At 43.1% G+C, this 11,679-nt stretch overlaps 1 long non-coding RNA gene across 1 annotated transcript; it reads right to left on the bottom strand.

The window, feature by feature from the left end:
* Positions 1-255: 255 nt before the first annotated feature.
* On the bottom strand, positions 256-6,966 carry LOC135562705 (uncharacterized). Its single transcript, XR_010460060.1, has 3 exons — positions 6,885-6,966; positions 513-601; positions 256-409 (listed from the first exon to the last, which is right to left on the bottom strand). It is a non-coding gene; the product is annotated as an uncharacterized LOC135562705 (long non-coding RNA).
* Between the last annotated feature and the right edge of the window lie 4,713 nt (positions 6,967-11,679).

Here is an 11,679-nt window from a genome sequence, read left to right on the forward strand (position 1 = left end):
CTTGAATGTGGTCTCTGGCGTTGGCTCCCAGAGGTCATCTGAGTCTCTACCTCTACCTCTTTTTAAATTAAGTTAGAAATCAAGTTTACTATTACTTATTTTATTTAACCTTTATTTTGTCAGGGGGTGAGCCCTGCATCAATATATCAAATACACAACACATATATAAAAATATAATATATTGAGTATGTGTCACGTTCTTTCAAAATCGAACCCAGAAGCAGACCAGGACAAGGAGAGTAGGAAGAAGGTGAGTATTTATTTACAAGTGAATGTGAATGGGTAGATATATCCAGGTGGCGTAGCGGGCAGCGGTGGTGAGTTGATGGGAGTAAATAGGTGGATCCAATGGGGAAGCGGAATCCTCCGACGACCAGGCGGGAATGGGGTAAATGATCCGGGTGAGTAACTAAAGACAGAACAAACGGAGGTAAGTTTAAGGCACGCAATACGTAAAAAAATAACAAAACAAATTCTATCCAACTTGAGGCTGATACTATGGCACAACATACTGTTCATGGCTAACGATCCGGCAGGGAATGGATGTCAGGTCAGAGCTTTTGAAGGGGAGAGGTGATGATCAGGACAGGTGTGCAGATTACTGATGGGATACAAAAAATATCTAGTTAACAGAAGAAAGGAAGACAAAATAAGGACAGAAGAAAAAGGAAAAGAAAAAGGACAACAAAGTGAAACCTCTAAAGAAACAAGAGACCATAATACAAGAAACAGCACTATAGAGAGATAGAACAACAACAACGCAGCCACTGCCAGCTAGCCTACTTCAGCAGTACTGTATCATTTGAATTATTTTAGTCAATAAGATTCCTGCTACGTAAGCTTAACTTTCTGAACATTCGAGACGTGTGGTCCACTTGTCATTCCAATCTCCTTTGCATTAGCGTAGCCTCTTCTGTAGCCTGTCAACTATATGTCTGTCTATCCCTGTTCTCTCCTCTCTGCACAGACCATACAAACGCTCCACACCGCGTGGCCGCGGCCACTCTAATCTGGTGGTCCCAGCGCGCACGACCCACGTGGAGTTCCAGGTCTCCGGTAGCCTCTGGAACTGCCGATCTGCGGCCAACAAGGCAGAGTTCATCTCAGCCTATGCCTCCCTCCAGTCCCTCGACTTCTTGGCACTGACGGAAACATGGATCACCACAGATAACACTGCTACTCCTACTGCTCTCTCTTCGTCCGCCCACGTGTTCTCGCACACCCCGAGAGCTTCTGGTCAGCGGGGTGGTGGCACCGGGATCCTCATCTCTCCCAAGTGGTCATTCTCTCTTTCTCCCCTTACCCATCTGTCTATCGCCTCCTTTGAATTCCATGCTGTCACAGTTACCAGCCCTTTCAAGCTTAACATCCTTATCATTTATCGCCCTCCAGGTTCCCTCGGAGAGTTCATCAATGAGCTTGATGCCTTAATAAGCTCCTTTCCTGAGGACGGCTCACCTCTCACAGTTCTGGGCGACTTTAACCTCCCCACGTCTACCTTTGACTCATTCCTCTCTGCCTCCTTCTTTCCACTCCTCTCCTCTTTTGACCTCACCCTCTCACCTTCCCCTCTACTCACAAGGCAGGCAATACGCTCGACCTCATCTTTACTAGATGCTGTTCTTCCACTAATCTCACTGCAACTCCCCTCCAAGTCTCCGACCACTACCTTGTATCCTTTTCCCTCTTGCTCTCATCCAACACTTCCCACACTGCCCCTACTCGGATGGTATCGCGCCGTCCCAATCTTCGCTCTCTCTCCCCGCTACTCTCTCCTCTTCCATCCTATCATCTCTTCCCTCTGCTCAAACCTTCTCCAACCTATCTCCTGATTCTGCCTCCTCAACCCTCCTCTCCTCCCTTTCTGCATCCCTTGATTCTCTATGTCCCCTATCCTCCAGGCCGGCTCGGTCCTCCCCTCCCGCTCCGTGGCTCGACGACTCATTGCGAGCTCACAGAACAGGGCTCCGGGCAGCCGAGCGGAAATGGAGGAAAACTCGCCTCCCTGCGGACCTGGCATCCTTTCACTCCCTCCTCTCTACATTTTCCTCTTCTGTCTCTGCTGCTAAAGCCACTTTCTACCACTCTAAATTCCAAGCATCTGCCTCTAACCCTAGGAAGCTCTTTGCCACCTTCTCCTCCCTCCTGAATCCTCCCCCCCCCTCCTCCCTCTCTGCAGATGACTTCGTCAACCATTTTGAAAAGAAGGTCGACGACATCCGATCCTCGTTTGCTAAGTCAAACGACACCGCTGGTTCTGCTCACACTGCCCTACCCTGTGCTCTGACCTCTTTCTCCCTCTCTCTCCAGATGAAATCTCGCGTCTTGTGACGGCCGGCCGCCCAACAACCTGCCCGCTTGACCCTATTCCCTCCTCTCTTCTCCAGACCATTTCCGGAGACCTTCTCCCTTACCTCACCTCGCTCATCAACTCATCCCTGACCGCTGGCTACGTCCCTTCTGTCTTCAAGAGAGCGAGAGTTGCACCCCTTCTGAAAAAACCTACACTCGATCCCTCCGATGTCAACAACTACAGACCAGTATCCCTTCTTTCTTTTCTCTCCAAAACTCTTGAACGTGCCGTCCTTGGCCAGCTCTCCCGCTATCTCTCTCAGAATGACCTTCTTGATCCAAATCAGTCAGGTTTCAAGACTAGTCATTCAACTGAGACTGCTCTTCTCTGTATCACGGAGGCCCTCCGCACTGCTAAAGCTAACTCTCTCTCCTCTGCTCTCATCCTTCTAGACCTATCGGCTGCCTTCGATACTGTGAACCATCAGATCCTCCTCTCCACCCTCTCCGAGTTGGGCATCTCCGGCGCGGCCCACGCTTGGATTGCGTCCTACCTGACAGGTCGCTCCTACCAGGTGGCGTGGCGAGAATCTGTCTCCTCACCACGCGCTCTCACCACTGGCGTCCCCAGGGCTCTGTTCTAGGCCCTCTCCTATTCTCGCTATACACCAAGTCACTTGGCTCTGTCATAACCTCACATGGTCTCTCCTATCATTGCTATGCAGACGACACACAATTAATCTTCTCCTTTCCCCTTCTGATGACCAGGTGGCGAAACGCATCTCTGCATGTCTGGCAGACATATCAGTGTGGATGACGGATCACCACCTCAAGCTGAACCTCGGCAAGACGGAGCTGCTCTTCCTCCCGGGAAGGACTGCCCATTCCATGATCTCACCATCACGGTTGACAACTCCATTGTGTCCTCCTCCCAGAGCGCTAAGAACCTTGGCGTGATCCTGGACAACACCCTGTCGTTCTCAACTAACATCAAGGCGGTGGCCCGTTCTTGTAGGTTCATGCTCTACAACATCCGCAGAGTACGACCCTGCCTCACACAGGAAGCAGCGCAGGTCCTAATCCAGGCACTTGTCATCTCCCGTCTGGATTACTGCAACTCGCTGTTGGCTGGGCTCCTGCCTGTGCCATTAAACCCCTACAACTCATCCAGAACGCCGCAGCCCGTCTGGTGTTCAACCTTCCCAAGTTCTCTCACGTCACCCCGCTCCTCCGCTCTCTCCACTGGCTTCCAGTTGAAGCTCGCATCCGCTACAAGACCATGGTGCTTGCCTACGGAGCTGTGAGGGGAACGGCACCTCAGTACCTCCAGGCTCTGATCAGGCCCTACACCCAAACAAGGGCACTGCGTTCATCCACCTCTGGCCTGCTCGCCTCCCTACCACTGAGGAAGTACAGTTCCCGCGCAGCCCAGTCAAAACTGTTCGCTGCTCTGGCCCCCCAGTGGTGGAACAAACTCCCTCACGATGCCAGGACAGCGGAGTCAATCACCACCTTCCGGAGACACCTGAAACCCCACCTCTTTCAGGAATACCTAGGATAGGATAAAGTAATCCTTCTCACCCCCCTTAAAAGATTTAGATGCACTATTGTAAAGTGGCTGTTCCACTGGATGTCTTAAGGTGAACGCACCAATTTGTAAGTCGCTCTGGATAAGAGCGTCTGCTAAATGACTTAAATGTAAATGTAAATGGGATACAGGTGCGGGTGAACATCGATCTCCCAACAAGCTAATTCGCCCGGCAACCAGACAGGGTGCGTTCCAGGACACCGGAAACACACTCCAGGACAGAAACACAGGCAAACACAGACTCAGGAAGCGGGATTCGTGACAGTATGGGGAACACAATCATTATAATTAAATATGTGGGCAAATAGGCAATAAGACATAAAAAAAACAGCCACAGAATGTCATAGCCAACATGACATACACATAGGCTATGCTAATACTTTGTATGCCTCAGGTCTATATATACACAGTGCCTTCGGAAAGTATTCAGACCCCTAGACTTTTTCCAAATTTGTTACGTTACAGCCTTATTCTAAAATATTTTTTTCCCCTTATCAATCTACACACAATAACCAATAATGAAGCAAAAAATATGTTTTTAGAATATTTAGCAAATGTATAAAAAAAACAGAAATACCATATTTACATAAGTATTCAGACCCTTTACTCAGTACTTTGTTGAAGCACCTTTTGGGGTCTTCTCAGGTAGGACGCCACAAGCTTGGCATACCTGTATATGGGGAGTTTCTCCTATTCTCCGCAGATCCTCTCAAGCTTTGTCAGGTTGGATGGGGAGCATTGCTGCACAGCTATTTTCAGGTCTCTCCAGAAATGTTCGATTGGGTCCGGGCTCTGGCTGGGCAACTCCTGCGTTGTCTTGGCTGTGTGCTTAGGGTCATTGTCATGTTGGAAGGTGAACTTTTGCCCCAGTCTGAGGTCCTGAGTGCTCTGGAGCAGGTTTTCATCAAGGATCTCTCTTGACTTTGCTCCATTCATCTTTGCCTCAACCCTGAATAGTCTCTCAGTTCTTGCCGCTGAAAAACATCCCCACAGCATGATGCTGCCACCACCGTGCTTCACCCTAGGGATGGTGCCAGGTTTCCTCCAGATGTGACATTTGGCATTCACACCAAATAGTTCAATCTTGGTTTCATCAGACCAGATTGGTGGAGTGCTGCAGAGATGGTTGTCCTTCTGGAAGGTTCACCCATCTCCACAGAGGAACGCTGGAGCTCTGTCAGAGTCACCATCGGGTTCTTGGTCACCTCCCTGACCAAGGCCCTTCTCCCCTGATTACTCAGTTTGGCCGGGCCAGCACTAGGAAGAGTGTTGGTGGTTCCAAACTTCTTCCATTTAAGATTGATGGAGGCCACTGTGTTCTTGAGGACCTTCGATGCTGAATAATGATCACACAGACATCTGCGTGATCACACAGACATCTGCGTGATCACAGAGACATCTGGAGCAGCTGGAACATGCATGCTTTAGTGTTGCTTGCCTCATAGCATAAAATGCATTTAACTTGTCTGGTAGGCTCACGTTACTGGGCAGATCGCGGCTGGATTTCCCATTTTGTAGTCAGACCAGAGAATCTTGTTTATCATGGGTTGAGTCCTTTCAGTGCCATTTGGCAAACTCCAAGCGGGCTGTCTTGTGCCTTTTACTGATGAGTGGCTTTCGTCTGGCCACTCTACCATAAAGGCCTGATTGGTGGAGTGCTGCAGAGATGGTTGTCCTTCTGGAAGGTTATCCCATCTCCACAGAGGAACTCTGGAGCTCTGTCAGCGACCATCAGGTTTTCGGTCACCTCCCTTCCACCCCGATTTCTTGGTACCCTTCCCCAGATCTTTGCCACGACACAATCCTGTCTCGGAGCTCTACGGACCATTCCTTGGCTTCATGGCTTCGTTTTTGCTTAACATGCACTGTCAAATGTGGGACCTTATATATTCCAAATCATGTCCAATCAATTGAATTTACCACAGGTGGACTCCAATCAAGTTGTAGAAACATCTCAAGGATGATCAATGGAAACAAGATGCACTTGAGCTCAATTTCGAGTCTCATAGCATAAGGTCTGAATAATTATGTATGTAAGGTATTGCATTTTTTATTTTTTTTAACTAAATTTGCAAACATTTCTACACTTTTTTGACTTTGTCATTATAGGGTATTGTGTGTAGATTGCTGAGGAACTTTTTTTATTTAATCCATTTCAGAATAAAGCTGTAAATTAACAACGTGGAAAAATTCTAGGGGTCTGAATACTTTCCGAATGTACTCTGTATATATAGAAATCAAAGATGATTATTTATTTTTTATATGCAACCATTTAAACTCATTTATTCTCATTAGCATGAGAAGCAAAAACATATTTGATCTAAAAGTGGATATTTTCCTTCCAAAAACATTTCTTCCGCGCTGGAATCAGAACTGTGCTCACTCAGAGTCCTCATCCATTAGTTCTGTGTCACTCTCCCGGTCAATTTCTGCAATAATGTCATCCAAATTTGTATACTTGGACTTCGATTTAGCTTTTCCACTCTTACATGCTGACCACACCGCTCGCGTCGTGAAATAAATTAGCAAAATTAATTTACACATAAATGTTATTCAATCATTGCACCAACACTGATCGCGTGTGTCAACGAGCGTCTGCGTAGGTCCACACTCCAATCCAGTTGGTAGTGGTAATGCACATTAAAGTTGGTTGCCAACTGCCATATAAAGTCCAAAGAAGAAGAAGAAGCCTGAAGAAGGCGAGATTACTAGAAACAAACGTTTACCCTTTTATCTGTGGATTAATTGTTGGAGTCGAGGGCATTTCAGGTAAAATAACAACCAAATGTGTATATCCCAGGACAAATTAACTAGCAACAGCAAGATGGCTAGCTAAATTTCCATAAATATTTAATTATTTTCTGTCCCCAAATTAATATAGTTAGCTCAGTTCGTTTTGATATTTCAACCTGCGTGTTCTGATGTGGAAACTGGTCTGGTGTGGGTGGACAAAATAAACATACGTGTGAGCGGTCTGGTCAGCATTTTAGTAGCCATGTTTTACCTTTTCAGTTTTGAGAAAAGATTGAAGAAGATAATTAACTGCTGTGTAACATAAACTACGGTGCGTCCTGTTTGCTTTCCCCTTGAGAATGAACACTGTTGCGCACAGCTCTAGCTTGATGTCTGTTTGTCGTACAAAGGGCATTCACATACTACTGTAAAGCTGAGCTCATTGGCTATCTAGCTAGCTATGTTTCAAAATGACAGGTGGTCATTGGACCAAGACACTGTCAATGAAGTGAACACCCCTCGTCTCATTGGTGAGTAATGATGGCTGACCTTCATGGGCTAATTGATGTGTTGTGTAGCCAATACATAATGTAGAATGATGAAACACGTTTGGTTGCCTTCTAGAGTGTCTGCGGATTGCACAGAAACAGAACTTGACCGGATTGACTAGAGTTTTGCAGATTAGATTTCTTAAATAGTTTTGTTGAAAGAGTCGGAATTAATGTAAAACGCTGTCTACAACATGGATCGTGTTAGGATATAAAAAAATGTATTCTATCAAACAAAACTGTGCTACATTTTATCTCTGGGACCCTCAGGATGACACATCAGAGCAAGATTACTGAATGTAAGTACATTATTTACCGACACAAACCTTCACATTACCGGTGAATGTATCAAACCAGTTGCCTTGATAAAAGCATTTTGTTGTTGTGCACTATCCTCAAACAATTGCATGGTATTTTTTTTTTACTGTAAATTGGACACTGCAGTTAGATTAACAGTCATTTCAGCTTTTTGACGATATAAAACATTTCTATGTCCTGGAAAGTTGGCTGTAGTTTACAACTCCATTCTAGTCAAATAACACATATTGAGCAACAACTGTCCTGATTTCGAGACACTGATCCAGTTGGGGTTAACTACCACATAACATTTTTAATACTGTTGCAGCCCCAACAGAAACCATAAAGTTGTATTCCTCTTTAAGAAAATGTACATGTGTAGGAATTTGAATGTTTCTCTGCAGATTTGCTGACTATCAAAGAAAAATGATGTCCTCTGATGTTTCCTTTTTGTTTTCTCCTTTTTGAGCTGATTGTTTCCTTGCAGACGTTCATGGAACCAGCTATCTTGGCAATGAGCACTAGATGCTTTTCATCTGAAAAACAAATAACAATATACAATTCTTTAACATTCAGTCATCGTCATAATCTATTCTAGCCAATACATTTTCAAGTAATATCAACTCACTTTTTGTAACACTCACAAACTACTTATAACCTGCACTCATTAAAATGCATGGGTGAACACAGACACACACACAAACAGTACACAGCTAGTAACACGTCCCATAAATTACTAGCTACATAGCTAGCTAGGTTGCATGGGCTACACATACCCCACTTCTCTCTCTTTCCCAAGCCACACATTCACTCACACACACACACTTGGCTTTAATAGACTTGCTAGCTGTGCCTCATCACACACATACATAAACTCAGCCACTGACAGATAGACAGACACAGAAACACGCACACATTACTCACTCACAGCCAACTAAACTTGATTAATAGTTGAATGGCAAGCACTTACCATTGGTGAGTTCATTCATCTGGTCACGTCTCTGGACTATCCACTAGCTAACGTAAACTCACCCCATTCCGTACAAATGTGTGAACTATGTTTCTATTCAAGCGTTGATTGACATGGTAATGGCTCTATAGTTTTGGAGAAAAGTTGAAAAGACGGACCCTCCGTTACATCGTGGTGTGTCATGTCGTAACGTACAGCACGCATAAAGCAACTATTTCTGTCTTACAATCTCTCTCCACCAGGTGTAGCACTTCTCTCATCGTTTAAAAACAAGAAATGGACGGTGACGGGGGTAATGGGGGATACCTAGTCATTTTTTTGCGTCAGCATTGCATGCGATCATCATTCTCAAAGCCTCTGCCTGGAAAATATATTTCCTGCACAATTTTTCCCCTCATAAAGCTCTTTTGTGGAATAATTCAGACATAACTGTAAGGAATAAGTCATTGTTCTCCTCCAGCTGGCATGAAAGGAATATTGACTTTGTCCTTGATATTTTCGACAACAAGGGTAATATTCTCACATATGAACAATTTATAACATTGAAAGATTTTCCAATACATTTCAGAGTTTATTTCTGTGATCAAAGCCGTTCCCAGTGGTCTAACTACACTTTATGAAAAGTCATCTTAATTTTGGGAATGATCACAAAGTTTATCCAGAACTCAGATTGGAAGGTGTGGGCTTACTTGAGAAATCTTGCTGTAATAAATATATAAGACAAATTCTTCATTCACAAAACCAACTTACTTGTAAACTTGTAAATTTGTGTCCGAATTTTGGGAAAACCTTGCACGGTACTTATTTACCATTATGAACACTGCCTATAATTTTAACATAAAATATATAATATGTTACTATTGCAATGATAACAAAACCACTAAAATGATTGTTATTTTTTTCATTCTTGTTGCCAAATACTTTCTACACAAACAAAAATTCCAAAATTCTACACCAAAATTACCTATTTTTCTGATTGAATTTAATTATCTTATTAAAACACTAACCCTAGTGAATAACAAAAAGAATAACATCTTCATGAATCATTATAATAAGATATTTTCAGAGTGAATATAATTGCACTTAAATTGTTTATTTTTTGTATTTTATTTTATTTATATTTTTTGTATGTTTGAGCATTGTTAATACCTGTGTTTGGTTTGCTAGACATGTTTGATGTAAGTTGATTTTTGTATTATGAATAAAATACATTTATTTAAAAAAAAATATATATATATTTTTTTTACTTGTAAAAAAAGATATATATAAAAAAAAAAATCAAAAAGCCTCTGTTTTACTTCTAAGATCACTTTAGCACCGCCCTTAAAAACCCGACACAAACCTTCAAATAGGTATGTAATGACACATTATATACACTCTTTGCAGTGTTTTATTTACATTTTAGAGGCGATAAGGTGATAAGTTGGACAGATCGAGTGGAGAAAAAAAACAGTTTTCCCACACGACATCTCTCCTCCTGACTATCACACCTTAGTTTAGCATCCTCACCCGCCATTTTTTTAAAGACCCGACGGGGCTCATTGCCTGCTTGAATTATGCAAAAACGGGCAGCGTTTAGGTCATGTCATTTATTTTGTTGGAAAGGGGAGAAATTGTGCTTTACAATGGTTTTGACATTACAGTTGATCTGGAAGTATTACGTTTTTGGGGCGCTAAAATAAGGGCAATTGTACGGACCAAGGCGATGTACGAGTTTACGTTACTAACTAGCATGACTATAGCCAGTAACCAGGTAGGGCTAGCTAGTCTGCCTGCTAACTAGTCAGTAGCCAGCTAGTGCTAGCTAGCCAGGTAGTGATGGCTAGCTCTTCAGCTAGTGTAAACCAACTTTGTTCAGTGTTTGTTCTATTGGTATGCCAACTTCATAAATTAACACTAGTAAAAAAAAAAAAAGATCTTCGAACAGTCTAATAATTTCTTTATGCTGTAAAATCGTTGTGCTGCCAACCTGAATAAATGTTATTTATTTTCTGTTTTTCCATGTCCAATTTTGTCACAATAAGTAAGAAAACAAGTAGATTTCCAATTTTCAGTTTTTCAATTTCAGAAATGAAAAACAAGCTATTTTACGTATTCCACTCTGTTTTGACTCGTAAATCAAAGTAACAAAAGGTACACAGAAACGGTCAACATTGTCCCAGACTTTTTTTTATACTTCACACCCGCTGCCTTCACAAAATGTACTTTGTCTTTTAATATGTCCTAGAACCAATTTGACGGTTTACACAAAAAACAATTGAGGACTGAAATACATTTAACAATTTAGGACAGATTTAGGGACACAAATATGCACATATCAAAGGCACCACAAATAAAATAAAAACTCCCAAAGAAATAGCATGTGATCATGTAGGGTGTAATCTATTAATTCTAACACACTGAAAGGTCTGCATAATTCAGAAATAAAAGTAATCACTGAATTTTAAATGAATGGACACAGACATTTAAAAAAACAAAACAAGGGTGCTTTCATTGCTGTTGATGTAATCCTTGAACGTTTTACATAATCCACAACATTTTGCCCCATGTCTGGTCACAGGAGTGCAGTCAGTGGTGCTGACCTGACTGCATACTGGCCAACCCTGCCCCACTACACAAGTATCCAGCTACCTCAGCTTCAGAGGCCAACACTTGTGTTGCCATTGGCTGATGTTGCGCTCCAGAGGGTCTCTTTTGCTTAGCTGGCTGATCTGTGTTATATTTAACTGGTGTTAACCCCCAGGGAATGGCAAATTGAAGCTCTGATTTCAGAGATCTGTTACCCTCATTAAATGACTGCCGTGGCTGTCAAACCCTGGGGGTGATAATGGAGGGGTTAAGATACCCCCTCCCATACCTGTATGTATTGGGTATGACTACGAGGATGAAGTTGCAGGTTTTCGAGGAGACCCTATCAGGGTTACGAACTCTTCAACCCCCAGAATAAGATGGGCATCAGGGCCACGTTCAGTAGCCAAATGTTGGAGATAGAAATGGCACGAAGAGCCGATGCGATTCCTTATTCTACATAGCATATTTCTACCTGAAAGTTCCAAAATGTTGCCTATTGCTGAACGTGCCCCAGGTGTACCTCTAGTACACATTATACAACACTAATTTAAACTATTGCTCCTTGCACCTCTGCAATGCCGTACAATAATGCAAATGTGCTATTTGCAATAACAAACATGCTACTTGCTCGGTGAAATAAACATATTCACTAATAGAAGTAATATTTTACACATACTGTG

This window comes from Oncorhynchus nerka, linkage group LG20 (assembly GCF_034236695.1).
Source record: "Oncorhynchus nerka isolate Pitt River linkage group LG20, Oner_Uvic_2.0, whole genome shotgun sequence".
NCBI classification, from domain to species: Eukaryota; Metazoa; Chordata; class Actinopteri; order Salmoniformes; family Salmonidae; genus Oncorhynchus; species Oncorhynchus nerka.